This window comes from Bidens hawaiensis, unplaced genomic scaffold (assembly GCF_021521415.1).
Source record: "Bidens hawaiensis isolate Kalapana, Puna unplaced genomic scaffold, B.hawaiensis_p1.1 tig00027096_1, whole genome shotgun sequence".
Lineage (NCBI taxonomy): Eukaryota > Viridiplantae > Streptophyta > Magnoliopsida > Asterales > Asteraceae > Bidens > Bidens hawaiensis.
Genome location: NW_027494373.1, coordinates 54,103 through 59,594, shown reverse-complemented (window position 1 = coordinate 59,594; position 5,492 = coordinate 54,103). Strand labels below are relative to the sequence as shown.

The 5,492-nt window shown below is 31.3% G+C and overlaps 1 pseudogene across 1 annotated transcript; it reads right to left on the bottom strand.

Annotated features, from left to right (window-relative positions):
• Positions 1-347: 347 nt before the first annotated feature.
• LOC143574745 (putative glycosyltransferase At5g11130) lies at positions 348-3,440 on the bottom strand (annotated as a pseudogene). The gene is made up of 4 exons (XR_013142651.1): positions 3,153-3,440; positions 2,867-3,024; positions 1,845-2,202; positions 348-1,041 (listed from the first exon to the last, which is right to left on the bottom strand). The product of XR_013142651.1 is annotated as a putative glycosyltransferase At5g11130 (transcript).
• Positions 3,441-5,492: the final 2,052 nt, after the last annotated feature.

Below are 5,492 nucleotides of genomic sequence, written 5' to 3'. Positions count from 1 at the left end.
TTGCTCTACATGACGTCTGTTTGTTACATGGTATCTTATTGAGTTAATATAGACTATGTATGCCTTAACTTAAACACAGTATAACTTACCAAGCCACGTTATTAGCTAAAAATGTCTAAAGTTAAAAGTTAGCTTCAATTATATTAAATTAATAAGTTAAACAGAAAACAATTAAATATACATGAAAAAAAAAATCGTGAGAGATTGGGTTCGGTTTCGAGTATAGATTGCTAATTAAGTGTATGTGTCCATGGCCTATGGTATTAGTAGTAAAAAAATTGCTTTAATGTATCTTTCAATAATATTGAAAGTAAAAAGCATGAATATAAGATACAACACAACAAATGCTAATGAATGCTACACCAAATATACGGTAATAAAGGTAATTGAACATTAAGTCTTCTTAGCCACACGGAATGAAGAATCATGTGGATGACATCAAAGTGTTTGGCTGGAAGGTTAACCATAAAGTGTCTTTGCACTTCAATAACCTTTTTATGTAACTCCAAATATTTTGAAAATGGTATCTCTTGCAAAATTCTTTTGATTTCCGGAATCTTATCTACTGATATTTGTACGGAAAACTGACTCCAATCCAAGACATCACTATATGGTAGAACATAATGATCCTTGGATCACTACGGGAACACATCCCGCATGGATTGCTTCTGTTAACCTACTGGTTGCTACCTCATAACCGCTAGGACATAGACAATATTTACTTTGGGTCAATCGCTCGGTGTGGTTTTCACCTTTGGGAAGGTAATGGTGGACTTGTATGTCACTATCTTCTTTGTTTCCCCAATATTGGAATAATCTTGCGCGTACAAAACCATGTATTCCACCTGCGAAAAACGCGAGGATTGATCGATTGTAAGGTGGTTGACCACTGCATACAATTGGGATATTGTCGAATGGTGCTTTGATCTCGGACATGGACACATCCCGGATTGGAATAAAACCTTCAGAGCTATTGGCATTGCAAAGCACTCTTATGAAATTTTTAAATAGTTTGGGGTTTCCTTTTGAAATAAATGGCCCCTGTAGAAAATATGCGTAGAGTTCTATCAGTTAACAAGTTTATATGGTAGTGACAGCAAAGAAGTTACAATCTAGTTGGCAAATTTTTAAGATTAGTTGTTAATTAGGTGTCACGAGAACTCGAGTTTGGTAAAAACAATATATGGAGTTCGTTTGTCACCCAAGAGAACTTGTCAAGTCACTAGCCATGCCATTATACAGGGCTATCTCCGAGAATCACTTAAAATATTGGGGTCTGGGACAAGTTAAAAAACTGGTTTCTAAAATCACGTTCTCAATTATGTAATTGATAATTTAACAATTTTACCAATAAGATTGCTTTTCAAAAGCCCAAAACAAACAAATAATAACAATAATAACAAATATTTTACTAAAATAACTCATATAAAACATAAATGAAAATGTTTTTCTATAAAGAAAAGGAAAACTAATTGTGGAAAATGAAACCATGACATTTGCTTTCATAGACTAAAACACTTTCCAGTCAACTAAAGAGACATTTTGTAAACTTTTGTGTTAAAAAAAATTATATATAAAATATAAATTTTATGTTTTTAACAATTATGGGCCTCTCGAGAGAATGAGTCTGGGCCCCTTGCCCTCCTCGCCCTCCCCTTGAGCCGTGCATGCCGTTATACTCCAAAAAAAAAATGTCAAAACCTACATGAGATCTTTTGTAAGAGTAGCGAACTGCCAAGAAGTACAAGAGTACAAGAACTTTCATAGAACATCTAAAAGTACTTCGTTAAATCTTAAACCACCTACAAATCAAGAAAATTCTCTAGTAGCTAGATTTTACTCACCCAATCATGACACGATACGAAGAAGTGATCGGCTCCATTGCTACGGTTCCAATAAGGATATCTCTCTGAGATGACACTGATGTAGTCTTCAAGTATTGCTTGCATTCTTTCTACAAAACCAATGACTTCATTAGGCTTGTAAAGGTAGTAAACTATGTTTGTTACACTTATGGGGATAAAGAAGGCATGTGCTTCATTCGGATCCGTAGCCACCATAGGATTTCCTTTTCTCTCCATCTCTTCGATGAAGTCACCCTCGATACTGTACACGAATTTCATCGGACCATAATGCATCAAGGGGATTTCTCCTTCCTTATAAGTCCATATTTTGAATGTCTTCGTCATCTCGTAATGGCTTCTGAATGATTAGTAGAATTCTATTTGTTAGAAAATGAAAGGCTAAAAATAGAAATCTTTAATAATATTTCAAGGATTAGTATTGCTATGTCAGATATGCATTCTAAAAAGAATCATAGCATTGGTTTTCATTTATTGTTTACACCAAATTGTCTTTTTTTTATATACCAATTTCATATTTTGAAAATTATATATCAAAAACATAGGTAAAAATAAACACATTGTAATGATATATTCAAATTTATGGAAAATACACGCATTAGTTATATATAGAAGAAAATAAAAAATTATGTTCAAAAAAAAATTATTGATCAAACATTTTTAGAATTATCATTAATTTGTATGGTTTATATTATGGATTTTAGTGGGTTGGGCGTGGGACGGCTTCGATAATCCTTCTATGGGTATACCAGTGAGTATCGATCGGTTATACATGTTGTGTCTAATTATGTGATTCATCCAAAATTCGATCTTAAACGCACCTCAAAAACAACTTCACTATGAAATATTCAACTACACTTCTAACAATTTTATTAAACCAATCTCTACTTATCACTGGTTAGATTTTTAAGATTATCTAATATATTAAACTTGGTTTCCATACGAGTAAACAAAATCTATGCATGTAACCAAAAATTAAGAAAGTTAATAATTACACACTTAACTGTAAAAAGGCAAATGGATTCTTGTAAATGGTTCCTTCTAGGATGAAACTTTAATTCGTGTTACTTGATGCAAAGCTCTTCTCAACAATCGCTTTGCGAATTTCATCTCGTGCTTTAGCTAACTGTTCTTCAATTCTTGCTAGTGATAAATCTCTTTTCTAACAATAAACACCGGCAAAAGTTAAAACAGATTAGAAAACTTACGCGCGCATAAAAAAAAAACAATATATTAACATCAAACGAAGGAAGAAGATGAAGGGGAATTATATGTTGCATGCATGATTACTTTGATTTCGGGTACGGTTTCATCTTGCAGAAGCCTGGAGGTTGATGGTAATGTCAAATTATGGATATGATTTGTTGGTGAGAGAAAAATAACAAGAAAAAGAAGTGAAAGAAGGGCAAATGTGATGTTTAATTTGGTAGTAGGGGCCATTTTTGTTTTCCCTTGATCATCTTCTGTATATATATGCCTAATTGTATGTCTTAACTTTATAAGGCTGACTATTATAAGTCTATAACCAGTGAATCATAATATTATTATTAGTATCATGTTTATTTAATTACAGGTTAACTAAGTTTATTGATCTTGGTTATAGTGATTTTTGGTCTTCGTGATTTCTAAAGTTTGGATAGCACATGCCGTTTACAATACTATTCTAATTCATCTAGGACACTCAAACAAGAGGGGTGTGCATGAAACATAAACCGGAAAAAACCAAACTGATATAACCGAACAGAAAAAAACCGAAGGTTTGGTTTTGAGTTTCTTTTTTTTTTTTTGTAAAACCCGAACTTTCGGTTTGGTTTTGGCTTTGTGTGTAATTAAAGCTGAAGAAACCGAACAGAGCTTATTGATTTCCATTTTATTTATTTTGAATTTTAAGTAATTTATAAAATTTAATATATAGTTTAACCCAAAAGTTATAGCCTAAATGTATAACAATCAAATAAGTTATAGTTATTAATTAGCAAAAAAAAGACTTTCAGCTAAAATTGGCCAATTTTTTTTTCCAAAATTTTTAAGTCCAAATGATAAAACCGATTAAACCGAAACCGAACAAATCCCCTAAAATCATCAAAACTGAACAGTTTATTTAAAAACAAAAATTTCTATTTTGGTTCGGCTTTAGCTCAAAACCTATCCGAACTGACTCAATCATTGTTAACGTCTTCCCGCATAGCAAAGAAACGTAGACTGATTGGAGCTGAGTGATGCAAATTACCAAAGAGAATGGAGTACATTTTACCGAAACCAAACCGAACCCACTAAAATCCAAATCGAGCGGTTTTAAAAACTCAAAAAACAAAATTTCTATGTTTGGTTTGGCTTTAGCTCAAAACTGAACTGAATTGACCAAAAAAAGTGTGGTCAACGTCTTCACACATAGCAAAGAAATGCAGACTGATTTGAGTGATGCAAAAGACCAAAGAGTATGGAGTACATTTTGGGAAGTGTGAGTTTCAAAATTTGACATTACCTTAACGTTCACTCCAATTTCACATGAAAATGGCTAATTTAATTACAAGCATGGGTTTGATGGTTGTAGATTCAATGTGCATATATTGGGGCAAAGAAGCGGCAGCACGTTGTGGAATAATTACTGAGTTTAATTTCTATTTTGATGTAACGGCGCAGCTTGTTGCCCGCTTGTCTTCTGTTTCGATGTAATCTAAACAATACATTTATATAAACTTTAAAGTCAATTATAATTTTATATGATTTCTATATATATTTTCTGAAGAGTGTTTGAAGACTGGAGTTAAACCTGAGTTATACGAAACATAAAGTCTTTCCCTGTTGGTTTTTATGGGATTTTCAAGACTTTTAAAATTATTTTTATCTCTTTTAAGATTTTGTAGAAAGCTTATGTAAATACGTGATGCGATTAATTTTTCTTTATTTTTGTGATTTCTCCTTACAATCATATATCGATAGATTTTCCCTTCAATTAAAATAATTTTGTTTCATATAACTTAGACTTATCTTCCTAACGGTGAGAATATTGTATGTGAATCTTAATCTTATATATATATATATATATATATATATATATATATATATATATATATATAAACGAAATCTTTAAAAGCTTTCTGGTTGCTCTTTACATTCTCTCAAGCTACCAGATTGTTTTATTTGTAAATATAGGCTTCTCATGCATTTTGACCCGAATTCACAAGTATGGGTGTCATCAAACCCAGATAGCCTTTAAACGGGTTATAACATCTCATTATATTAAAAATTAATCTTACCAAATATCTGATATGAAAATCTTATAAAATAGGATATACTAAAAATTAATATTCGATTAAAAAAAGATATTATTTAAAGTTAAGAAACAATTTTATATTGAAAAAAATAAGCGGGTCACGAGTCTCACAAACCTCAGATAGCTTTTAAACCGGGTTATTATAACATCTTATTTATTTGTGTAACTTTTTTCATTATCAAACGCTAATTAAGTATATTATTAACTTCCTTACGATAAATAAAATTAAAATCCAAAAACATATATAAATATTAGAAACAAATAATGTAAGACAACCCTCGTAGTACGAGGGATAAAAACTAGTATTATATATGTTAATCACCATAATTTGTTTAGACGTGAATTATAACATA